The sequence below is a fragment of the Malus sylvestris genome, chromosome 7, assembly GCF_916048215.2.
Source record: "Malus sylvestris chromosome 7, drMalSylv7.2, whole genome shotgun sequence".
NCBI classification, from domain to species: Eukaryota; Viridiplantae; Streptophyta; class Magnoliopsida; order Rosales; family Rosaceae; genus Malus; species Malus sylvestris.
The window spans coordinates 14,466,130-14,493,170 of record NC_062266.1 but is presented as its reverse complement, the minus strand read 5'-3'; the positions used below and the strand labels follow the sequence as shown (position 1 = coordinate 14,493,170).

The 27,041-nt window shown below is 36.4% G+C and overlaps 3 long non-coding RNA genes and 1 pseudogene across 5 annotated transcripts; 2 read left to right on the top strand and 2 right to left on the bottom strand.

The window, feature by feature from the left end:
- Positions 1 to 223: 223 nt before the first annotated feature.
- On the bottom strand, positions 224 to 5,404 carry LOC126630121 (uncharacterized; annotated as a pseudogene).
- Positions 5,405 to 8,583: 3,179 nt separating this feature from the next.
- Positions 8,584 to 18,933, bottom strand: LOC126628311 (uncharacterized). The gene is made up of 4 exons (XR_007625368.1): positions 18,870 to 18,933; positions 17,323 to 17,372; positions 9,576 to 9,669; positions 8,584 to 9,090 (listed from the first exon to the last, which is right to left on the bottom strand). It is a non-coding gene; the product is annotated as an uncharacterized LOC126628311 (long non-coding RNA).
- LOC126628312 (uncharacterized) lies at positions 11,171 to 15,530 on the top strand. The gene is made up of 2 exons (XR_007625370.1): positions 11,171 to 12,520; positions 13,435 to 15,530. It is a non-coding gene; the product is annotated as an uncharacterized LOC126628312 (long non-coding RNA).
- Positions 18,934 to 22,282: 3,349 nt separating the features above from the next.
- Positions 22,283 to 25,782, top strand: LOC126628310 (uncharacterized). Of its 3 annotated transcripts, none has more exons than XR_007625365.1 (6): positions 22,283 to 22,716; positions 22,829 to 22,891; positions 23,155 to 23,247; positions 23,323 to 23,402; positions 23,754 to 23,818; positions 25,622 to 25,782. It is a non-coding gene; the product is annotated as an uncharacterized LOC126628310 (long non-coding RNA). The 3 variants fall into 3 exon arrangements; XR_007625366.1 differs by having other exon boundaries at positions 22,284 to 22,716; positions 23,186 to 23,247; XR_007625367.1 differs by lacking the exon at positions 23,155 to 23,247 and having other exon boundaries at positions 22,285 to 22,716.
- The last annotated feature ends 1,259 nt before the right edge of the window (positions 25,783 to 27,041 follow it).

Genomic DNA, 27,041 nt, shown 5'->3' with positions numbered 1-27,041 from the left:
AAAGGATAGATGAGTGAAAGGTGAAAAAGTAGGTTGTTTTTGTTTTGGCAGCTTATCTTTCAAGCATATATGTTCAAAGCAACAAAGATGTAGTGTGCTTGTTTCCATAAGTTAAAGAAGGAAGATGCAGTCCACATATTTTGCCTCTACAGTTTTGGTGACAAAATACATGCTCTGCAATCTAGGCACTTGTTTAAGTAGTTACAAAAAAGAAACTCAAATGTTCAAAGGAATAAAGATGCAGCATGCCTATGTCCATTAGTTACAAAAGGAAGATGCAGTCCACACATATTTTGCCCCTATAGTTAAGGTGACAAAATACATACCCTGCAGCCTAGGCACCTGTTTAAGCAGTTACGAAAAACCCAAAAAAATGTTATGTTGTTGTTTCCACAACTAAGTTTTCAGCTGCACATGTTTTAAAGGCAAAAAACTGTAGAGCAACTTTGTAGCAATTCATAACGAAGACTGTAGTCATTCATTTTTTCAGTGGGCGAACATCTTCAGTACTATAAGAAAAAACAGGAATCATAGTTTAGTAAACATTGATATAACAGATGTTATGCAGGTGTGCATGTGAAAAATAAATTGTAATTTACCTATCCTTGGTTTTTTTGGTTTGAGACTTTGTTTTGAGTGCAGCTATCGGTTCTTTATCGGCAGGCTCAATCTTAGGGACAACCAGTTTGTGGAATTCTCTCGCAATTCTAGCAGAATTGGTTGTCTCTGTTTGCCCGGTGCGAGTTTTTTTGCTGTGAATGAAGGTACAATTTATAAGGTCAGAGAGAATTGTGATAGGTATGCAAAAAAAATGTTAAAGACTGAAGCAAAAAGATTGGCTAACGGTTTTTTATCAACAACATAACACATATGTACACCCAAAATAAGCAAGCATATTTATGAAGATTTATACATAAGATGATAACTGAGAGGAAAACTTAACCTGTCTGGTTTGTCTGCTTGATCAATGAACAATGCCCTCTTTGAAGTTTTGGGAGATGCAACCAATTGGGGATGGCGATCTGATTGCAGGGAAGGCATCACTGGGGCGGGAGTCGCTTCACTTATAATTTGTTTTCCTGTAGTGGCAGGAGGCGTTTGCGGGTAAATAGAGGCAGTCGCTGGGTTCAAGGGCAGCTGATCTTGAAGCAATCCATAAATGATAAAGTCCGTCTTCCGAAAATCACTGTTTTGATTGCCAAAAGATAGCAAAAATCTTTTTGTCTCTCCCTCCAATTTTTTTAGAGGCGGTGGCACGATAAAGGGATCGTCATATCCATCTTCTATTACCATAGTGTGGCAAGAAACATGAAGTATCTTTTCAGCATGCCTTCCTAACATGAGGAAGTTGTGTTGATTTGTGCTATCTTCCACTATAATATTGATTTTGAACCTAAGGAAGAGTTGGATATTTTCATGTTAGGCAGTTATCACTACCATTCTTGAAGTAAAATAGCACAGGAACCATATGTTTGCGTATTAGAAAAGTAGCCACAATGAGCACATCATTGCAGTTAAGATGCAACTTTCTCATTCATTTCTCAATAATCTAATACCTTTCTGACTAATTACCCTATCTAAACAATTAGTTGTGATCCAAATACAAAGACGTTTTGTTTACAAAAACAACTTTGAACGAAAGTCCATGAGCATTCCAAAACTTTGGTCAACAAAAGACACTTCCATTCATATGTATATTAGAGGCAAAAAAAGCCAGCTTTTTAACACATGGATACCAATCTCTTTATTAAGTGCAAAGACATATGTAAAGGAAGCTTTGTCATGCATTAAATCTTCTTGTTGTGAAAAAGATGATAACCATAAAAACATCATCAATCATAAATTTTATAATTGCAAGAAATTTAAAAATGACTAAGCAGCTTAATACAACAGTTATATGTAAAAGAGGTGTAAAAGAGATTACCATGGTTCAGGTAACCTGTTTAATAAACCATGTTCATTGCACTGAAATGATCCGGAAGTTTTTTTGACAGCTTTATGGCAGAATGGGCACGACTTGTACCACCAACCTCTAGTCAAATCAAATCTAACGACAGTCGCTTTGCATGCAAAACTTGCATTCTGTTATGGAATCACACAATTTTAAATAATGAAATACATTTACTCATCGTCTTGTAAACATGAAATATAAATGAATAAAGTAGAAAGCAAGAGATAGCCAAGAAAGAAGTTCTAAAATTTATTATTAAAAAAGATGTGATTTTTCTTAATAAGTAGGTGATGAGAGACTAACTTTGTGTAAAGCAGGATCAAGTAGAAGGAGCTCCTCAATTGTTTTGGACTCAAAATTAGGACCAACAGCACGGTCTGCATACATTACAGCTGAGGTGCGCAAGATTTGAACAGGTGATCTCAGATCCTTAAACCTGTGTCATGTATGTTTAGGTTGAAAAAGACAAATTGAAGAAATATAAACAACAAAGTTATTGAAGGAAGGTTGTCAATTTACTTTTGTTTGTATTGGGTGAGCTGCGGAATCTCTGGATTGAAAATATAAATAGTTGATCCAGTGCTTCCAAGAACAGGGTTTCCTATATATAAAACATAAGAATGAACAATTGAAGGTTTAAGCAGCTAAATAAAGGATGTTGAGGTACAACCTTGGTATTCTTTGACTTTGAGGCTTGTTACAGCAGCGAAGATAGGTGGTGGAAGGGATTTTATTCCACTGTCCTCAAAAGTTGTTGCAGCTTCTCCCCATAAGGTGATCCTAATTGTTTCGCCCCTGTAAGTTTAAAAAAATGTGATGTTTTATGTCATAAATATGACGTTTTATGTGCGTAATTTGAACTTAACGCATAGGAATGACCTGATATCTTGCAAGTTAAGATTCTTCTTCTTTGCAGTTCTTGACTTTTGGACAGTCACGTCTTCAATCGGCTGCACAGCCGTTAAATAACCAAACACATCTACGAACAATATTTAGCGGTGAAAATTATTGCGCACCAAAGGCAATGAATAAATTATAATGATAATTTTAGATGTTAGTGCAACACGCAAAACCAAATTTGTTACCTGTAAGCTCAACATCGTTGTTGATTCTCTTATGAAGTTGATCAAGGTCAATCAAATTGAACCATTGCTTTGGGATCTCGTGGTTTGTTTTGTCAATTGGAACGAATGTGGTTCTCCTATTTAATTCAAGCGCTGTAGGATGAGGGACAACTTTGCTCGATGTCCTGTTGTGAACAACACGAACTTTAGTGATCTCGTATGCATCGCCGACTCTCAGAAGGTCCAAAAAAAATTGAATGTCTCGAGCATTCACAGTTGCGTGAACTGCATCTCCCTGTTAGAAGGAGAAAATTAAAATAATATAGATTATTAAATGTGCAGGAGAACATTTAACACATGCGGTTTAAGAAGCTAAAAAACAGTGAGGATAGCATAATTCTTGCCACAGAGGCAGCATTTAAGATAAAATACACCACAACAGTAAAGATTACTTTATGAATCGAAATGATAGCAATTGAAGCAAACTTATAAATAAAGTTTGAATTATATTTTTGTGGTAAAAAAAAAAAGAAACAAAACAAATTAAGAAAAAGAAGAATTGATGGACTCTACTTAGTTTTGTTTACATATGTAAAAAAATTTGTTTGAGCATAATTAAATATAATCTCTATAGTGAAATGCAAAGAGAGCAAAAGTGTCAACAACAGAGTCTAAAATTTGTTTTTCTAAGAACAAAATTTATTGTATCACATGGCATTATATGGAGAAGATGGAATTTTGATTTCTTTTGGATTTGCATGAATGTAGTGGCCCGGTTTAAAAATTGATATCAAGGCCCATGATTGAATCCAATAGAACAATTAACCACACAAACATTAATCATGTGGAAGTGATGTATAATTCGGCAACAAATTGCATAGAGCAATTAGTTCCCAAACTTTAGAGAATGTTTGACCACAAAATTTGTTGTACCAAGAACACAGCATGCACACTTGGATACATAAAAAACGTAAGCATCTTACGATAACGAAAAAGATGAAAAATTCTCACCTGTTTATCAACAAACACATAATCAAGACTCTGTGGCTGAGGATCATCTTCGATGGTTTTTGTGATCCACATCCTGCAAACCCTGATTTGGAGCTTGTTTGCTGGCTGGTATGGTCTTAGAGAATGAAGCGACATTATCTCCATGAATCTAGATAGAAAAAAATTGAGAAGCAAATTAAATTGAAAACTTAATAAGCTGATTTATCAAAGTAACGGCGGAGTCATGTTTAGAAAAATAAACAAAATGACAAAATAAAAATGCAAATTTATATCTTCATGTAAATGTTTTAGAACATCTTTATGACCTATGTTTTTTGTATAACCGTAAGGCATGTCGGAATCATGAGTAATATATGGGGAAGATAATTTTTTTTAACTTTTCTTTAGTTAATCCGTCCTTTTTTTTTTAATTATAAATGGTTTTCAGTTTTACATATTTTCTTACATATGCTTCAGTCCTTGAAAGGTGGCTTCTTGCTTGTTTAATACTAAAAAACAAAATTACACCAAACACATTGAATCTAAACCTTGACTGTGTCTTTAATGGACATCTAACTACCAAATTGAGCTAAGAGGATGCAAAAAATGGCGATCTTATTCTTACCCATGGAAGTTCTCCCACTACTTTTCTTACCTATCAATTCAGTTATGTTCACAACTCTAAGTTCAGTTGCTACAGTACCCCTGCTCCTCCGGTTATAAAAATAACCTTATAAACAATATTAAGCAACTCTATTTAAGAATCTAAAAACAGCCCAAACTAACTACACAGACAGGACATACACTCAAACATGGAGACATGCAACACAAAATCTGTAATTAGATACCAATCACAAAATGGCAAAACAAAATTCCTAATCTAACTATCCCTGTACTAACAGCCCATCCAAGCAAATACAATTGTAATGGGGTTTAGAACAAATATACCAATCATCAAATTCGAATGGTGTTTGGAACAAATACAACAACCATTCAATTGGAACGGGTTTGGTACAAATACATGCTCAATTATCTCAAGCTTTCATAAATAGAGACATACAGACATATGCACAAAATAGAAAGAAGGCAAGTTCCATTCTAAGCTCAAACGACCAAATGGATGCTTAGTTATCTCAATCTTGACATAAACGGTCAGATACATATATGCAAACTAAATAGAAAGAAACTTAGTTCCAACATAAGCTCAAACGACAAAAATTGAATTATATATTTAAATTCCAAACATGAAAGCTTCACAAATATAAATAAAAAAAGGTAGATAGCTTATTAGCTTTGAATAAAAGCGATGGCGTATAATTGTATACCTCAAAACGGTATAGAACCAACTTCTTCCTCCAACGATCCAAATTTATGAAATCTGCAAACAAAGTAAATCCATTAGCAACTCAGATACTTTCAAATTTAAAGACCAAATCTAATGAAATTTTAGCCAAATGACCAAAAAGACACACCAAAAAAAAAAAAAAAATTACATATATTTTGAATCCAATAGAACTAATTTGGTTCAACGAAGAATACCAAAGGTTAAGGCCTAAGTGAAATGTTGAGTAAACTGCAAGAGGCCTCGGCCAACGCTATAATGAACTGGAAATTGATAGGAAGATTAACTTTTATTATGTTTCTTTCCTCATGTAAAGGAAACAGGATCACTAAGTCAAGCTCTTTATCTTCTTCCACTACTCTTAACGTCTTCAAATAAGCAGGAGAATAGTGGATATGAGTTAACATGGTAAGCATGTCAGCAACTTTTATTCATGTTAGTATAAGTCTTACAGAGCTATAATAATTCAGTCATGAGGTTCGAATCATTAGCATTTCAATTATAAGGAATCATAATTTCAATTTTAAGATAGTATTAACTGTTTAGAAAATTAGAAGCAGCTGATGGCATAGCATAGCGGCTTCAAGTATGCTAAAGTTGGACATAATCTCGGCAAAGAAATATTGCTTAGTAGAAATAAATAGAGTAGATAATTTCTCTGTATAACTATTTCATCTAACATGTATTCATGCGTTGTTAAAAGGCAACTCATTTTCTAAGACATGGGTTTTTTTTATTAAAAAAAAAAAATCTGATTTGTTGAGAAAGTGCAGTTATGAACAGCATATGTTAAAGTAATTCGGGAATGATGAAATAGTTAACTATCGAAAAAACCCAATTAAAACACCAACCAACCAATAACAGAATCACAGAGATGAAATGTCTAACAACGTTTGATAAAAAAAGCTACAATGCTGGCCTAAACCAGAATAAGAGAGTTAGCAAGGCACCTTCAACCCTAACAGAATCACACAAACAAAATTAAAAGAAAAAAAAAAAAAACAAACCAACCGTCCAACCATTGGACAATAAGATCCCAAACCAACCACATAAACAGAACAAAAACAACATGGAGACATGAACACAAAACCTGGAATTAGATCCCAATCACAAAATGCCAAAACAAAATTCGTAATCTAACTATCCCTATACCTACAGCCCATCCAAGCAAATACATTTGTAACGGGGTTTAGAACAAATAAACCAATCATCCAATTTGAATGTCGTTTGGAACTAATACACCCACTACTCAGTTTTCTCAATCTTTACATAAATAGACAAATACAGATACGTTCACAAAATAGAAAGAAGCCCAATTCCATTCTAGGCTCAAACCACCAAATAAATGCTTAGTTACTCAACCTTCGCATAAATGGATAGATAACAGATACGCACATAAAAAAGAAAGAAACTCAGTTCCAATATAAGCTAAAATGAACAAAAATTAATCATATATTTAAAATCCAAGCATGAAAGCTTCACGAATATAAATAAAAAAAGGTAGAAAGCTAATTAGGCTTTGAAAAAAATGATGGCACATAATTATATACCTCAAAACATCAAGAAACCAACTTCTTCCTCCAGCGGTCCAAATTTCTGAAATATGCAAAAAGTAAATCCATTAGCAACCCTAAGACTTTCAAATTTAAAGACGAAAGCTAATGATATTTTAGCTAAATGACCAAAGACACTAAAAAATCAAAACAAAAAAAATTTAGGAATATTTTGAATCCGAAAATTGTCAATCCCATAAAAAAGTTGCATCTTTTTCACTGTATTTTTCTAGACTTTAATCACAGAGAATCAGCGAAAGCGAGGGAAATTATGTTGATGTTTTATGTAATGGCCAAATAGTGAATAAGGTTCCTCAGATTTTGTCAAGTTCTTCAAATTAGCACATATCCAAATTCGAATTGAATAAACCACACGTCCAAATCAATTCAATAAACCACTCATTAAAACTTCTAGAAACTCAAGTTATCGCTACTTGGTTAAGAAGACAGATATATGTCAACATGAAACCAAAAAAAAGGCAAGAATTTGCCAAAATTTGTAAATCAAACATAGATGTATCAACTTATTCTCCTCTGTTAGTCCGTTATCACCTCACATGTCACACTTTTTGAGATTGGATCGATTTGATCACAACCAAACCACCAGTATTAGATTTAACTGACTGACGATCAAATGATTTAAACATTGTGTATTACAAATTCAAATCAATGGTGGTAATAAATAAGATAATTTCAGCTACCATTTGCGATTAAAAACGAACAATGCTTACTCCCAAGGAATATCTAACAATTTGGGTCTACTTTTGAATTTCGTCCTCATTAAACTGCTTACTTACCTGGTTTTAGATGTCTTTACTTAAGAATCTATTTTTTTTAGAATGAAGTTAGAAAATGTTCTAGCACCAGAGACTATTAGAAGTTGGAAAGATATGCCGATGCAGTCGTTTGAGAACAGTTTGGGAAACTTTGGGTAGAAAATACGCTCGCAAGGAAAACCGACAATGGGTGAGTATCACTCTCAAAGCTGGTTTATGTTTAAATTAGTGAATTATCATAATCTTTACTAATCGGTTTTCACTTTTGGCCTACTTTAGTGTGTAAATGCTAAATGTATCACTCATTTTGCTTGATCCTGGGCAACACTTACACCCTTACTCCATTGTCACCTTTCTGATTTTTGAAAAACGAAGACTTAACTTTGTCCTAAACTTTTCCTAAACCAACGTAATTATGTCTTAAAGATTTAGACCTGATGACATAGCAGTGTTTGTGGCAATTCTATTTCTCTTTCGCCTTAATTACAGAAGCAGAACAATTTTTGGGGAAAAGAAGTTTTCATGATGATGAAAGAAATACACTCACCATCTTTTAGATTCGGGGATTGTACATTTTAAATTGAATTGAATAAAGTTGAATATATTATCTGAAAGACTCAATTTTTAGAAGTTCTAATCATGTCCTATTTATTCTTAGTGTCGTTGTGAAAATCTTCTAATGCATAGTTTAAGGAGGTGCAGGAATCCGTTTTGTTCTGCTGGAACACTCAGGTAACAGTGTAATAACAGGCGAGATTGGACGTGCAAAGAAAAAGACCAATAGGATCATCTGCTACGGGACTTGAATGCACGAATCTTAACCACATGAATTAAACACATGCAACATGAAAAAAAATTCAACACAATCATGAACGAAAAAAAAAAATATATGAGTGAACGGTGTCGGTAAGATAAGTAGTTCCGCTTTTACATATATTCAACCAAGCTTATTACAAAAGATATAACTGGAAAAACATGCTATGTTTCCCTAACAAATAGGAGCAACATGCATTTAACATTTAAATTGGCCTTAAAGTTAAGATGGCAAAATATATGTTCTGCGGGCTAGCCTAGATCCCACCAAAAAACCCCCAAAAAAAATGTTAAACTTCTTCATCCAACGGAACTTGTTCTTTTGGCGAATTACTACGATTTTCAGGTGAATGGATAATGTGAACCACCAATTTGTTTCGGTTTCCACCTTTACCATAAACACGCAAACCCATCCTTGTTTTTTTCTATTTTCACTGCTTTCTTTGTACTGGGTCCTGGGGCAGTTTCTCTATATATCTGTTTTGTTCCTCGAATCTTTTCATTGTTTCGAGCCTCAATCAGTTTCTTTAAATTTTTAACCAAAACTCCTCCTAAAATTTGTTGTTCGCTTCGATCAATCTCTTTCACCATTTTATCTACCCTGAATCACAAATTAAATATAGCGTTAATATTTATAATTTTTAGAAAAATATGTTTAGCTTGTAGGTCTTTAGAATAACACAGTTAAAAATTTCAAAATTTTAAATATGGAAGTTGTGATTTTTTTTTTTGGAAATATGTCTAGTTTGTTGAGAGATTGCAGTTGTTAATAGTACTTATTAAAGCACTTCAGGGAGGATGAGATATTGACTACCAGAAAAACCTAACGAAAACATCGACCAACCAAAGTAATTGCAGTTGTTAACAAAATTGCATAGACAAAATTTAAACAAAAAAAAAGAAAGAACTATCGGACCTCTGGACAATCAGAGGTCACAAAGATAACCACAAATGAGAAACAAAGCACAGAACAAACATATAATATAAGCCGAAAAAAAAAACCAAACAGTCATTTTAAAAATTACAAAATCACATTGTTTGAAATGGAAAGCATGGGGAAACAACGTATTCGAGTTCAGGACATACCAAAGGCTTGATTGAAATGTAATGGCTCAGAACCCCTTCATTAAAGGCAGCAGCAAGAGCAGATTATGATTCCACGATGCGAGCCCGATCTAAACTACAAAAAAGCAATGAGACTGTGATTAAGAATTCGAAGTGCAAACAAACAGATACAATAAGAGTAACTTAAATCGTTATGGTATAACGGACTCAATATGTGAAAGTGCACCAAATAAAGGGTGAGTCTCAAAACATTAAACATAAAAACTATAACACCCCCATCTCTCTGCAAATCTTACAAACAAAATCCTAATCTTGAAACAGTTTCTCCCGGATACCCCATACCATAGAAAATGCACCCTATGCCCCAAACATAATGCTTAGTGGCCAGATAGCAATCTGTGCAGGTTGATCAAGGTGTCACTAATTAGTTTTTGCCAATAGATGGTTAACCATTTTGCCTTTTTTTTTTTGCAGAAAGTGGAGCATATTTAACTTTAAAAGACGATCTCTATTTTGTCTAGACAGATTGCATCACCAATGCTTTGCCACACATTCACAAACATGAGCAGTGATGATTGACAAATGGACAAACCTGAATGGTACTAACCGAAGCACAACAATCCTCCAAAGGAAAACAAACAATGAAATGACTTCGAGAAAAATATGTATCATTTATTCAATGAAACACTCTAAGTTGGAAAAGAGTAAAATTTAAATTGAAAAACAATAATCTATCAGAGAAAAGAAAACGAAGAACTGAAATCATTGACAATTCCAAGCAATATAGCAACTATTATCAAGATCCAAAACAAATTCTGGAAAGTATGGGGACCAAAGACTATTAGAAGTTGGAAATACATGCCAATGCAGCTGTTTGAGAACACAGTTTGGGAAACTTTGGATAGGAAATATGCTCGAAAGGAAAACCGACAATGGGTGAGTATGACTCTCAAAGCTAGTTCACGTTTAAATTACTGAATCACCATAATCGTTGTTGGTTGGTTTACTCTCATGGTCTACTTTTTATTCAAGTTCTTGTAAAGAAAATTGGTCTTTTAACATGTTCTTTTCTAAATTTTAAAAAGGATCATAATTCTGTAAATAAATTCAATTCCCAAATTGAAATTGCAGTATAAGCAAACCATAGTTGATCACATGGTTTTTTATCATAGCCATAATTAGACTAACGTAATTTATACTTAGAGACAAATGTGTTTTTTCAGATCGTATTTTCTGTCAAAATTTATAGAAATATGAAAACGATCATCAAAAATTTCAAAACCGGCATTAACCAAAATTAAAAGGAAATGAACATCATGAGTGCTTGCAAGATGAGAGAAGGGAAACAAAAAAGGAAATGGTGCATTTGAACAAAATGATGATAATATAAAATCTTAGGTATGAAAATGTCTGGATAATCAGAGGATCACAAAGAGAAGAAAAAAGAGAAACAAAGCCAAAACCAAATGAATAACATAAGTCGATCAAACTTAACATCAAATAAAAAGTTCATAAAGTCGCATTGTCTGAAATGGAAAGCACCGGAAAAGAAAATTACATTTGTTAAAACAGTGGACTTATAAAGCGGGTTTATTTTTGCTTCAGGTTAATAAGAGGGAGCCTTCACAAAGGTTGCTTAGGAGAAGTCTCAGCAGTCGGTAGAGCCCCAGAAAGAGAAGGCACCGGAGGGGGATCATTTGGAGCCTCAGTACTGGACAGAACCCTAAAAGGAGGAGGCATCAGAGGTTGATCATTTGGAGCTTCATTACGCGGTACAGCCCCAGAAGACGAAGGCAATAAATGCCTTTGGAACAAACCCACAAATCTCTGATGATCAAGTAAAACCTGACCATCAGTTTCCTTCATCTGGTCAAGCTTCCTCTTCATGTTTGTAGCATAGTCATGTGCGAGCCGGTGCAACTGTTTATTCTCATGCTTGAGCCCTCTAATCTCCTGTTTGAGACTCATCACTTCAGCCGCCAATGATTCAACTTGGCGGGTTCGAGCAAATAGGCGTTGTGCCATATTAGACACAGAACCTGCACACTGAACACTGAGAGCCAGCGAATCCTTAACAGCTAACTCATCAGACCGTTTGGAAAGTAGTCTGTTATCTTTGGGAGTGAGAAGGTTCCTGGCCACCACCGCAGCGGTCATATCATTCTTCATCACGGAATCCCCAACGGTAAGAGGACCAGTTGGGGAGACGAAGGATGGGCGCCATATGTTGTCTGGAGAAGGCGGGGCTGCCTCTTCAACAAGGTTCAAGTCAAAACGACGGTCGGAGGGGCCGGACATTTTCAAAGGTGTTGAAGAGAGAAGAGGTCGGACAAATCAAGATCTTAGAAGTGCAAGAATGAAGCTTCTACTGGTGGAGATTCAAGTGTGCTTTGGAACTTAATGCCAGCCCCTATAAAAATCTGCACTCGACGGAGCTTCAGAAATCAAAGAGGCACCTGCTCAGAAATCGAAGAGGCGTTTGCTTTCTCAAAAGCTGGGCTGCTTAGAGATCACGAGGGTTGATCTCAGAAATCGAAGAGCCGTTTGCTTTCTCAAAAGTTGGGCTGCTCAAAGACCACGAAGGCCGATCTCAGAAATCGAAGAGGCGCTCGCTTTCTCAAAAGCTGGGCTCCCTAGAGACCACGAGGACCGATCTCAGAAATCGAAGAGGCACCTACTTTTCCAGCCTTGTCAGCACCTGTCACACGCACACTCAGCTTTGCGGAAATTATGGGCATTCTGTCAAAGACTTCTGGGGAAGTAGAAAACACATGAATCTTACTGTTCAATCACCCACTTCCCACACGCAACAATAGCTCATGGGTACCACAGATAACTTTGCCAAAGTTCTCTGCCAAAGTTGAGCACGTGAAGCTTGCAACTCCCACTACATCGCTCTGACCAAGAAGGGTAAAAGAATAGCAAAGAAACAGCACTAACAAAGTTTAGACCCATAAATTTTGAAGGTCTAGCTACCATATTATTACCCACAAGGGTAAAGGAACAGTACCACTGCTGGATAATTGGAAAGTCCATGTATGTCAACCTCTGTGCTTCGTGGCAAGGTAGACTAGCAAACATGCCCAACCTTTACTCACATTCGAGAAAACACTCCCAATAAGATTGCTTGCTCCAAAATCGAAGAGGCACCGTCCTCCGAATCTAAAGAGCCAGACTCCCAACATGACTACTTTCTTAAAAATCGAAGAGAGGGTAAAGGAACAGTACCATTGCTGGATAATTGGAAAGTCCCTGTGTGTCAACCTCTGTGCTTCGTGGCAAGGTAGACTAGCAAACATGCCCAACCTTTACTCACATTCGAGAAAACACTCCCAACAAGATTGCTTGCTCCAAAATCGAAGAGGCACCGCCCTCCGAATCTCGAGAGCCACTCTCCCAACATGATTACTTTCTCAAAAATCGAAGAGACACTGCTCCCCGAATCTCGAGAGCCAGACCCCCAGCATGATTGCTTTCTCAAAAATCGGTGAGGCACCGTTCTCCGAATCAATCGAAGAGGCGCTCGCTTTCTCAAAAGCTGGGCTGCTCAGAGACCACGAGGGCCGATCTCAGAAATCAAAGAGGCACCTACTTTTCTAGCCTTGTCAGCACCTGTCACACGCACACTCAGCTTTGCAGAAATTATGGGCATTCTGTCGAAGACTTCTGGTGAAGTAGAAAGCACATGAATCTTACTGTTCAATCACCCACTTCCCACACGCAACAATAACTCATGGGTACCACAGATCACTTTGCCAAAGTTCTCTGCCAAAGTTGAGCACGTGAAGCTTGCAGCTCCCACTACATCGCTCTGACCAAGAAAGGTAAAAGAATAGCAAAGAAACAGCACTAACAAAGTTTAGACACATAAATTTTGAAGGTCTAGCTACCATATTATTACCCACAAGGGTAAAGGAACAGTACCACTGCTGGATAATTGGAAAGTCCCTGTGTGTCAACCTCTGTGCTTCGTGGCAAGGTAGACTAGCAAACATGCCCAACCTTTACTCACATTCGAGAAAACAGTCCCAACAAGATTGCTTGCTCCAAAATCGAAGAGGCACCGTCCTCCGAATCTCGAGAGCCAGACTCCCAACATGACTACTTTCTCAAAATCGAAGAGAGGGTAAAGGAACAGTACCATTGCTGGATAATTGGAAAGTCCCTATGTGTCAACCTTTGTGCTTCGTGGCAAGGTAGACTAGCAAACATGTCCAACCTTTACTCACATTCGAGACAACACTCCCAACAAGATTGCTTGCTCCAAAATCGAAGAGGCACCGCCCTCCGAATCTCGAGAGCCAGACTCCCAACATGATTACTTCCTCAAAAATCGAAGAGACACTGCTCTCCGAATCTCGAGAGTCAGACCCCCAACATGATTGCTTTCTCAAAAATCGAAGAGGCATCGTTCTCCGAATCTCGAGAGCCAGATACCACAGACCACTTTTTCAAAGTGCTCTGACAGAGTTAAAACATGTGAAACTGGCAGCTCCCACTACCGTGCTATGACCAAGCAGAGTAAAGGAATAACATTACTACTTGTTGTTAGGGAGACTCCTATATATGTCGACCTCCATCCCCAACGGACAGGCAGACCTGCAAAAATGCTCAACCCTTCATCATATCTGAGAGGGCACTCCCAACAAAGCCTTTCGAAATATTCAGCTTTCTTTCCCCCCGATAATACCTCTGCAAACAAGCTATACTAGAGCAAGAATATCTCATATCATCAGGGTTAAAAGCAAGAGTATCCCATATCATGCTTTTTCCCTGTTTTTTCTTTTGGCCTTGTTTTTACCTGCAAGACAAGGAGAAAGAGAGCAATCAGTCAGCACTTGGAATCAAGCTTCCAGCCAGGAACTGACTGCCTGGAACCCCTTACCTGATTACTTACCTGGCATTGCTCTCGAGTACTCATCTTCAACATCTTATGTTTCCAGGGAAGATTCCGCATCTGCTTGAGGAACAGATAGGGCAAGTGCGAAGGATACAAGGAAGCATGTGGAGACAAGCGTAACAGCACACGTGCCGATACATCCATTACTCTGTCAAAAGCAAAAGTATCCCATATCAGCAGGGTGGAACGTACTCTAGATTTGATGGACTTGTTTTGACCCTCAAATTCTTCAGTCGGCCTTATACTCTGGAGGAAACCAGAAAACCCTCCAGCTCAGTTCAAGAATAAGCCTGTGGAAAGTTACTTCTTCAAAAGCAAAAGTATCTCATATCATCTCTTCTCATTTTTCTTCTCTTTATCCTTCATGCTGCTGCAAGATGGGGAGAAGGTGAACAATCAGTCGGAGCTCTGATTGCTTACCTTGTCTGTCACCTCTTTCAGCAGACCTCCTAGCTCGGCGACTTGGGGGACTCCTACTACATGGTTTGTATCGCGCTTGACCAAGCCTGAAACTACAAGTAAGCTTCAAGTGAAATTGATACATTACCTTGTGCATCTCCACCAGTTAAAGATACCACCCCTGGATGGAGGAAGAGTACTTCCAGAGAAGATGCCACATCTACCTATGAGACAGATAAGGCAAGTCAAGACGACACCACACTCCGATACTTAGAAGTTTCGTGATTACGAGATCATTCTCCCACAATATTTCCTAATGTCATTTGTACTAAATCATTCACTCGTACTCACTAAAGGAGAGCTTGAACCTATGTACTTGTGTAAACCCTTCACAATTAATGAGAACTCTTCTATTCCGTGGACGTAGCCAATCTGGGTGAACCACGTACATCTTGTGTTTGCTTTCCTATCTCTATCCATTTATATACTTATCCACACTAATGACCGGAGCAATCTAGCGAAGATAACAAAAAGCGACCGTTTTCGTTACCTATGATCTATCTTGCAAGAGAACGGAGAATTAGATGGAGATCTCAACCATAGAATACGAGCTGGATGGAAAGAGTGCATCCGGCGTGTTGTGTGACCGTCGTAGGCCACTGAAGCTCAAGGGAAAATTTTATAGGACGGCAATAAGGCCAGCGATGTTGTATGGCAGAGAATGTTGGGTGGTGAAGCATCAACACGTACACAAAATGGGTGTAGCGGAGATGAGGATGCTTCGTGGGATGTGTGGGCACACGAGAAAGGATAAGATTGGGAATGAGGATATCCGAGGTACAGTAGGAGTAGCCGAAATTGTAGGAAAGATGAGAGAAAATCGGCTCTGGTGATTTGGACATGTGCAAAGAAGGCCGACTGACGCTCCGGTTCGAAGATGTGACTACGGGACAGAGGTTCAGGGCCGAAGGGGTAGAGGAAGACCTAGGAAAACTTTGGAAGAGACTCTAAGAAAAGACTTAGAGTACTTGGATCTAACGGAGGACATGACACAAAACCGAGCGCAATGGCGTTCTAGGATTCATATAGCCGACCCCACTTAGTGGGAAAAGGCTTTGTTGTTGTTGTTGTTGTTAATAGAGCGGTAACTGCAGAACTCGAAGTTAACATGCACTGTGAGGCTTGTGCAAAGCAACTCAAGAAAAAGATATTCAAATTAAACCCTTTTACCAATGCAGAATGTGAAACACTTCTGCAGATTTGTTTTGGTTTTGGTGTAGTACAGCACTGCAAGTTCAAGTTTGTTTTAAAAAAACTGCTGAGAATTTTTTCCATGATATTTTATATTTCCCCTTCGTTGTTTGTAGTAATGCTTAATTTTGTCATAACTCCACCCTGAACCTAAAACGCAATGTGGTTCCATGAGACAAAGCATGTAATAGCATCAGAAACTTACCAGTTAACCATATAATAATCTAATGCGATCCTAAGATGATGTAGTCATGGACAAAGCATGCAATAGTATCAGAAACTTACCAGTTGCTTCTAAGTTTTGGTCTCCCATTGTATAGGAAGATAAATTTGGCTGCTTTCTTTTCTAAGCATGGTCTTTAATAAGTGTCATTTGATTGAGGGAGATGCATATGATTTTATTTAAATCTAATCAATGGAGATGCTTCCTATAAATTTGCTTTCTACATGGCTTTAATCACCTGAAGCCGATAAAAATGTTTAATAGAGACAAAGGCATGTATTTATTGTGCTATAAATAGCCTGTAGTTTGTCATTTGGGAGAGTTTTTTTTTTTTTTGGAAAATGTTTGATAAAGAAAATAACCTTACAAACAATATTAAGCAGCACTATTTAAGAATCTAAAAACAATCCAAACTAACTACACAGACAAGACAGACAGCAAAACATGGAGAATTGCAACACAAAACCTGTAATTAGATCTCAATCACAAAATGGCAAAACAAAATCCCTAATCTAACTATCCCTATACTAATAGACCAGCCAAGCAAATACAATTCTAATGGGGTTTAGAACAAATAAACCAATCATCCAATTCGAATGGCGTTTGGAACAAATACACCAACCATTCAATTGGAACGGGGTTTGTTACAAATACATGCTAAGTTGTCTCAAGCTTTGCATAAATAGAGAGATACAGACACGTGCACAAAATAAAAAAAAGCCTAGTTCCATTCTAAGGTAAAATGACCAAATGGATGATTAGTTATCTCAACCCTGACATAAATGGACAAATATTGATACGCACACTAAATAGAAAAAAACTCAGTTCCAATATAAGCTCAAACAACAAAATTGTTCATCACATTGCATCATATAATCAAACATCCCTCCATACTTAAAAGCTTGCAGTGCCAATTATTTCATTTGACTGAAAATTACATGGGTGAATAAACCCTAAGAGCTACGGTTTAGAAGTAAAAAGTTGAAATTGTTTACCTTGAGTACAGAGAGCTTCCTACAACCAATTGTCAAGACTTGTGTTTGATCTACATACATGTCAAGAAAAAAATTAAAAATTTATCAGACAAATACATAAGGAAGCAAGAATTGCAAAAACAATCCATCAACAAAGGAGCAAAACAATAAGTAAAAAAGCCTTCTAACACCCTTCTCACGCAAATACAGAAGCAATAAAGCATGGAGAAACAATCTACCAATAAAGGGATATTCAAAGGATGTAAAGCAGAACATATCATTGTAGATGCCCCAATTACTGAAGGGATTCAATTATTTTCTGAATTCACAGAACATATCATTTTTGCTTATTTTCATTTATTTATTTTTGCTCTGCAGGTAATTTGGTTCTACCCACTGTACGTATTCAGCATAATCCTGAGCAACATCTGGTACTCACAAAATTACCCCTTTATGCTTCATTGTTTTACCTGTACATTATTTACTTGATTCGGTTTTAACTACCATAGGTTAGGTACACATCTTTATCTTGCAAAGCAGGATGTTAAAAGTTCTGGACGTCACTCTGATCCTTTAGTTGTTGTATCACGATTGGAGTGACAATAGTTTTTAATATACAGTAATTTGTTTAAAGTTCTGCATGTTTTGATGTGTCTATTTTCCGTTGCCTTATTCCTTTTCCATCTCTACCACGTGATTATCCAAATCTACAATTTTATTTTAACTCAAGGTACAATGACATTGTTAAGTACGGATTTTCTACAATAGGGAGGGAGATCTGCGCTAACCACATTGGATCCGGCCAGACAAAATGTACTCGTGCTCCATAAACTACAGAATCAACATGTCCCAAAGCATGCCATGGTCTATTGAAAAATGTACAGCCGTTGTCAGTCAACTATGGAGTCACAAATTAACACTGCTAGAGAGGACTATTAGAATTCCATATATATATATATAAGAACCCAAACTAAAGTTAACATGAATCTTAAAACCCAACATGTTGGGGATAATTTAATACGGTGGAATCATTAAAGCTAGTAGTTAGTCTTCATTCAAGTCTTGATTTTTCACTTTCCAGTAAATTTCTTCCTTGGCAATGCAAGACGCATTTGGTTCAAGGGCAGCAGATAGACTTACATGATGCGAGATGTTGTAAGCTAAATAACAGTGGAGGGAAAATGTGTTCTTTTCTTGGATAAGACTCTTAGACCAGAAAAGCTCAACCTAAGTGGTTTCATTCTTCCCACCTGCAAACACTCTGCTCAAATTTCACAGAAATCAGGTACCCCTAATTTTATTCTTTCACGTTTTCATCTTCTATTTAATCACTTGTTTTCACATGAAGATTTCATTTGATTCTTTGATAAGAAACTAAAACTCCACTGAATGAGTTCTAGTTTTACTCGAAGGGCTAGAATTACATGCACACGCATACACAAAAATGAAACAAAAATATAAGGGTCATAAGATAGAGACCTGAACTATGTACAGTATAACCAAATTTGAAAGTTCTTGCAGCAATTTACCAAAAGGAAAAAGAAAATCCAAATTATCATATCACATACGTATTACACGAAGCGCATCCAACAATTACACCATGAGCTCCTGCCCTTCTTGCTGCATTGACCTAAAATTAAAGGGGGAAACAATATGAAATAAAGGTCAATGGGAATCAATATAAAGGTTTTGCATTAGCTAAATCATATTAGAAACAGTAGCAAAGCATGAAGAAACACAGAAATGAGCACAGTGCAACCTCAATTTGACTTGTTGAGAAGAAAACAGCAGCAAAGCAAGAATAAACACAGAAATTAGCACATCAACTACATCTCTTTTCAAACCTAAAGGAAAACAATTCAATAAGTCCAAAGCTATGAGCATTCCTCTCACTCCTGTTTGTGGTGAGCTTAACACACACTGATGAATCAGTAACATCTTCCTTTAGCACCTATATCTGCCTTCACTACCAAACCTATTCAATTTGATCTATTCTATGACAAACATCCTCTATAAATTGCATGATTGGATCATAAGAGCAGAAGCTATTACTCATTCACATTTACATGTTAACCCGTCTTAACCACTAAGATTACATATATTCAAACATATAATTGCATATCCAACACAAATTTAGGAATACAATCAAAGAACGTGAACACCAAACTTTGTACGTGGTTTGACTACTTGCATGCACCTACGTCAATACTCAAAGTTCACTCTAAAGCACAATACTAAATCAGACTAAAGTTTTACCGTGCTAAAGCTGCAAACAGGGGACCTTGGAAATTAATATTGTTGTGGCATGTGAATTCCCAAGTGGTATTAAACCATCAACCATCATAAGATAGCTAATGATGAAAAAGAAACTGAAGAACAAAAAACAATGATGCATTTGAACACAGAGAAGAACCTTGTTTCAAAATTATACTACCTAGCAACAGAAGAGCAAAACAATAAATGAAACAGCCTTCTAACACTCTTATCATAAATAGAGAAGCAACAAAACATGGAGAAACAACCCAGCAACAGAGGGATATTCAAAGGATGAAAAGCAGAAAAGGAACCTGAATTCGACTTGTTGAGAAGGAAACAGCAGCAAAGCACGAAGAAAACAGAAATGAGCATAGTGCAACACCTAAGTTTAAAAGACACAAACCTGACTCTAACAGTGTACAAAACAGTGCACTAAACAGACCTATCCTCCTAACACCCAACTAAACAGGCTATAAACATCCATTACAATTTTATTGAAACAAAAAAATGTCAATCACAGTTTTAACAAAGCAAATGAGAAACAAACAATGAACAATAATTTCTGAACAGTGTTTTACCTGTTGAATCAGAGGACAAAACCGAAAACCCTCTCCTCTCCCATACCTCCCTCAGACATCCTCTGCTCACCAACCCCGTGGGGTAACCCGTTAACCCCAAAAAACACACAGCATGCTCTCTGCCCTATCTCTCTCCCTGTCCATCCGTCCCTCAAAAAGTGGGAAAAAAATCTCTAAACATCACTCCCACTCATGAAATCGAGGATCTGCAGCAATGGTGCTGAGATCCCCACTCCTTCCTCTCCCTCTCTCTCTCGCTCCGTCTGTCTCTATCCATCTCTCAGAGGAAGCATAGCCTGCCATCCCCGAAACCTGCACTGAATGACAGCAAACCCAAACCCACCCCAATCCGTCTCAAATGCACAGGACAAAATTACCCTCCTAACTTTTAATAACTACGTTCCAACCCAGCCCCAAATCCCACGGTTTTGTTGTAAATAAAGCAAAATCGAGGGGGGAGGAATTGACCTCAAAAGACAAAATCACCCTCTGAATTTTTGAGAATTACCTCCCAACCCAGCCACATTCGGCTGGCATTGTTGTAAATAAAGCAAAATCAAAACAAACGTGAATAGTGCCTGCCCTCCCCCTACTTTAGACCCCCTACTTTAGAATAGATAATTCTGGCTTCAATCTCATTAGTTTGATTCTAATTTGATACATTTGTGTAACATAGTTGTTCTATTGAAGAAGGGGGTTGACATTTGAATTAGGGTTGTTGTGTTGGTAGTCGTTGCTGAACTGGAAGGTAAAAATCTCAACCTTTTGTTTCCAGTGAATGTATCGGTTGCTTGCGGCATATGTGATTTGAATTCAAACTTCAAACTAAAAATAAATAAATAAATAAATAAAGAATGTACTTTATTGATACGTATGTGCATCGACAATTTTAAAATGTGTGATTTTTTTTTTCTTTTCGGTTTCCTCCCTGTAGTTGCGTTAAGTTATATGTGGTGACTACAAAAAAAGTGATCATTACCAACGAAGATTTTTTGAGGGTCTAAAAAATATCGTTGTAAGAAGTACATATTTCGACCATAGAATATTGGTTGTCGGTAACATGTCACGAAACTTAACTTTATTACTGACACATATAATAATGTCCTCGAAACATGTCTCACATTTTGGTGCAAAGACATGGCGTAGTTGCATTAATGACAAACAAATTTCTTGTTGGAAATATAATGGTTATTACCAAGGGTTTGCTCACATTGACAAAATTGATTTAATATTTTCGAGGAAAAAATAGTCCACTCGATAATGTTTTTATATTTTCAAGTGTGATTCGTTGTTGTCGGAAGTGATCATACTTTTTCAGACAATATCTTTTCTTTGTCAGAATAATTTTTTAAAAGACATATGGTTCTGTTGGAATCAACCATTTACCAATTGGTCACATGTGTCATTGGAATATTCTCAAAATAAGTTGAATGCTTAATTTAATATTCTACAATAAATATATCATATAACTTAGGATACATATGTAGAACATTATACCTATACTAAAACCCCAACCACGTTGTACTGTTCACGGACAGTGCGCGGACCAAAATGCCCCTCAATTCCTTTGTTAAGCCACTTTTTTGCCATCTTTTCCACAGTAAAATGACTTCATTGCCCTCCTAGGCCATTCTTCTGTCATCGTGTTTAAAGCAACTGATGGCAGGCAAAAAATATATTAAAAAATATGAATTAAATCCGGCCACATGTTGTGTGGCACGACAAACTATAAAAATTTATAAAAAAAATTAGAGCAGGGAAAGAAAATGATTAAAAATGGTGAGGCCGGTTTGGTGCTCTTCTACACCATGTGTCCACCATCCGTGACCGTGAAGCCTTTCTTTTTTTTGAAAGTTTTAACGAAAAACTCACGGTACTGTTCACTTTAACAAAAAAAATCACATTTTTACATTAAAAAGTCAAACTTGATAATATTCACTTTACCTTTATTTTGTCCTTATCATTAAAACTCAAAGTTTTCAAGGTCTTTTCATAAGTTTTTTTTCTTTCTTTTAACCTGTTCTTGGTTTTTTAAACCCACACACATGATATGTGGTACAGAAAAAGATAAACAAATGATAAAAAAATCGGTTGTAGGATGAAAAACTAATTAAAAAATATCAGATGTTCAACCCAACCACAGGATTGTGGCACAAAGGATAAAAAATGATATTCTATTCTATATATACTAAAGCTCAGCGGATGGGTACTGTTCATTAACAGTGCCCATCCGGTTTTACCCCTCTTTCATTTTTGTTTCCAGTTGTTGCTCCCGTTTGAAAGGTGTTTTTTGGTGTTTTTGGTTGAGCTTTGGCCACGTTGCGTTTTGTAGGAAAGATACTGGAAGAGCATTACACCTTTACTTCTACTTCCAGCATCTTCCACTTTTTCATTTCCTTTTCTTTTCTTCTCTCTGTTTTTCCGTATCTCTTTGCGTTTCTCTGTGTGTGACTCGCTGTTTTTATCGCGATCCGATCGTTTAGAAGGGTGGTTGGTCTGTTTTTTCCTGCTGTTTTCCGCGGAGGAATCGCAACGATTTGGGTGCGTTGGTTGCTGTGTGCCGTTATTCTGTGCTTGGTTGGTAAGAAATTTTTTTAATTGATTGTTGTAAAATTCGATTCCTGCTAAGTGTTTTCTTTATTTTTTCCTATTTTGCGTGTGGATCTTTTGTCTGATTTTGTTTTTGGTTGCAGGAAACGTTTATCTTCCAACTTTAGGGTTTTGTTGTGGGAGTTTGCAAACCCTTTATGGGCCAGGTATATAATTTATCTTTGCACTGTGCTTTTTATTAGATCTTGGAATTCACATTTTCGTTTTTTTTTCTTGGGTTTTCTTGGTTTCCTGAGAAAATTGGGGTTGTTTGGCTTATATTATATTGCACGAATTTGAGCTGAATTTTACTGGGTTTGTATTTGTTTTTGGAATCGATCTCCAACAATCTTCGTGATCTTCACGTTTTTTCTTTTTAAAGTAAAATTTTATGTTCTTCTTTTCTTGATGGATATGCTTTTGTTTGTAGGTTGATCATATTGTTTCATTTTGTGAAACAGTGTAGCCTTTGTCAATCAAATGCTTTGCTGAAACGTCCAATAAGAAGAATAAAATAACTATGGTAAGAAGCAACCTAATTTCAGAAATTTTATGTGATTCAGTTTTTAAATTATAATCTTCTAAAAACCTTTTGTAGATTGCAGAGCCATTGGAGAGAGGACTTGCTGAGGACATTGAGAATGTATATAAGCTACAGTGTTCGTTTCTGCATTGCAGGTTGAGTATAATTTCCTAGATTTGATTTATGCCTTCAATCGTGTTAAGTCGGTTAAATGTACTATTTGGTTTTTGGGGTTGAATAATGCTATCTGAATCTTGGGTTTAAAATTTTTGTAGCCTTGAGTTGAACTTGATCCAGAGCTAATGCAAATGGATTTTATTATTCATATATATAAATGAATGATGGTTGTTGAAATTTTTTTCATTTATTGATATCGTAGTTTGCCATCGTCTGTCCGATTCCTTCATGTAAAAGTATTACTGCTAATTAATTACAATTGTATTAACATTTTGTTTCAGTTGTAACTTTTTTTTTTCTCCAGATGATCCAAATTGTTTTATTTGCAGTGAACGCTTAAAGGAAAATGTGCTCTTATGGGATATTCCATGTTCAAGTAATTATACAAATGAATGTTGGAAATGTGCCCTAAAACCAATCATATGATGATACTTTACGGACATTTCACATGTTAAACTAATCTAGTTTAATATCAAGGGCAAAGATTATTGTTTGAGCCGTCTCATATAAATGTTATATGCTTAAACGATAAGTCCAAGGAATATGTGATTGGGAGAATGCAATCTAAAGAAGTTAGATTCATGAGACCATTCTTTCGTAGACACATCCTAAACGTTCCTGATCATAGGATTGCCAATTGGGCATTGACAGTCCGTTAAGATCAGTACGTGCTGTGTCTTCTCTCAGGGAGAGTGACTAGTCCCGAGTCATTGGTGTGTGTGACATCAAGACAAGTACGTAGGTGCTCAATAGAGAATGAGTTCACTGAACACGATCAACGAAGAGTTCTCATATTCATGTCACATGAGAACTCATGGTTGGGATAATGCAAAGTAGTCCTTTGACCTGAGGCATCATAGTTGTCTTGTGGTTAAGTCCTTGATCTTTGATTATGTCAAAGTCACTCCATCAGGAGGGTATCCACGGCATAGTTGGGGTTAAGCCACTTAGCTATGGAGGCAAGTGAATGCGCAACAAGAGATCTCTAACCTTCAAACCGTTTGGGGGAGAATACTCTATGATATGATTAAGAATCTCTGGCCAGAGTATGAATGAGATTTAGGAAAGTCGTTCCAAATTACATTCAAGGTAATCATATAAGCACACGAATCACATTGGATAGTAGACATGAATAAACTATCAAACCAAACAATGTGGTCAAGAGTATTGTATTAGAGAAAGACCGTATTGCATTTGTAATCCTAAACTGAAAAGGTTCTCTACCTTTTCTGATTAGCTTGGGTAACCATGATATGCTGCTAGGTGTCACTCTTGGTTTGTGGAAACCCTAAACGTGTATAAACACTAAAGGGAGAATTGAAAGTAAGTTTCAATTCACAATCGATTTGAAACAGTTTTAATCGTCCATTGCCTCGCTAAAAGGAACCTAATGGATCGTACACCGTGTAAGGTGGAGATTGAAGAAACAATGGAGATGAGTAAGAATAATTAAATGGTTTAATTATTTATGGCAAGGATTAATTAATATGTTAATTAATCAAACGAATAAGTTCGTTAAAGACCTCGGGATAGTTTTGGACCTTAAGGCCCAATGGGCTTCGAACGTCAAGCCCATTGACTTAAGTTGTATGACAATTTAATGAATAAAGATTCACAAAGGCCCAAAAGCCCAAATCCCTTATGTGGCCGGCCATGTGTGTTGAATTAGGGTTTTTGGTTCTTTAGGTCATTTAAAGAAGTGACTATATAAAGAACTTTATAGCCTAAAATTCATAAAGGGTTTCTTTTAGGAAATTGGAGAGAACACAAAGCTCTCCTTTCTCTCTAAAGAGGCCGGCCCCCTTGGAGGGTGTATCTAGCAATCCTACCACTCCAAGGTCACTCATTTTCTTCTCCAATCTAACCTTGGTGAAGATACTTAGAGGTTCTCAATTTTGGGAACTTGGAGAAACCTATTCTTCCATCCAAATCCATAGATTTTAGATGCAAGGAATGAAGGCCCTCTCTTTGGGTGATTAGCCTTTGCTTATGCAAAGAGGAATCTACAAAGGTATAAATTTCAACTCACTTTGTTTTGAGTTGAGTCTTGGTTCACCAATCTACTAGGCTTTGAATTTCATGGGTAATGTTTTGTTTTTGAATGCATGCAAGCATGATTCCGCCTTTTAATTGTTAAATGCATGCTATAGATGTTATTCAAATGAACATGTTTTCACAAAATCATCCTTCAATGAAGCACTGGGATGACTGTCAATGAGGAATACTAGACTAGCCATTTTTGTATATCAATGACAAGGCATTTGACAATGTCTTTTCTGTAAGTCATATAAACTTATACAACTTTGTAAAAATATTTGCTCCATTTTCTACATGTTTATCTTAGTCTTTGGTTATTTATATGTTAAAAATATAGTCTATAGTTATATTTTCGCTCCCGCAACAACGTACGGGTAAAATTTACTAGTTGGACCATAAAAATAAAACCATTGAGCAAAAAGGTGTATAACTTAATATAATATTCTATAACAAAGAAACAATTTGTTTGCCTTTGTTAACTCATAACATTTGTCATGGACATTGAACAAATTATAATTACATCACTTGCATAACTAAATTGTCAAACAAAAAAAGAACACAATCATGATTGTATGAGAGCTTATACCACAATTTCATCATCATTTTGGTTGGCTTGAATACCCCTATGCGCCTCTTCTTCTTGGTATGGCTCATCATCATCATTATTAGGCATCTCATAACATTTCTAAGCTTTGTTTCAATCACATAACTCCGAGCCTTATTTTTAATCTCTCTCACATAGAAAGCTTAGGCTTGGTTTTGGTAGCACAAATGGCTTTTTAGTATTCAATTTGCGAGTTGTATTAATTCTAATTATTCCGTAATGATCTATCTTATAACCCATTCCTTTTCGCACTACATCATACCAATCAAACTGAACAATACAACTCTATTGTCTTCAGTGTAACAAAGCTCAACCATGTCTTTTAATACTCCATACCAAGGCACACTATCAATTTGATTCTCCCCCTTAACCATAACTAAAAATAGATATCGTGCTCTTTATTAGATTAAGGCTATATCTATGCCATTCTCCATATTAACGCCTCCAACCTTCAAAGCAGGCAACAAAAAACTCTCCATATTCAATATTTGGAGTTCAGACGATCAAACTAGCAAAGAAGCATATAGGTAACCCTAACGACATCTTCTTCGTCCAGTTCCCTACCATTTCTTTTTCAGTATTATAGATTTTGTGACCTTGGATTTCCCTTGTTGTGCAATTTTATGTTGGGAATCCAAATTTTTTTTGTGTTTTCTTTTATTTTGGAGGTATGAAATTCGAATACTAGGATCATTAATAGCATGTAATTTTCTTGAAAGGATCAGTATTAGCATCTATATTTAATTTAAAATGATCAGTATTAATATTTATATGCAATTTCAGTTTTATTCATTTTTCATGGCTGCTGGGATTTGCTAACAACTAAGTTTATGTATATATTTTGGCTTAGAAACATATGGGCCTAGAAATTCCAAATTGAACCTAGCTTGATTGATTGTTTCAAAAAATTTCATTTGAGTAAGCGTAAGAGTGAAGGTGAAGAAACTTGGGCAAGTAAAAAGGCCAACGAACTTTA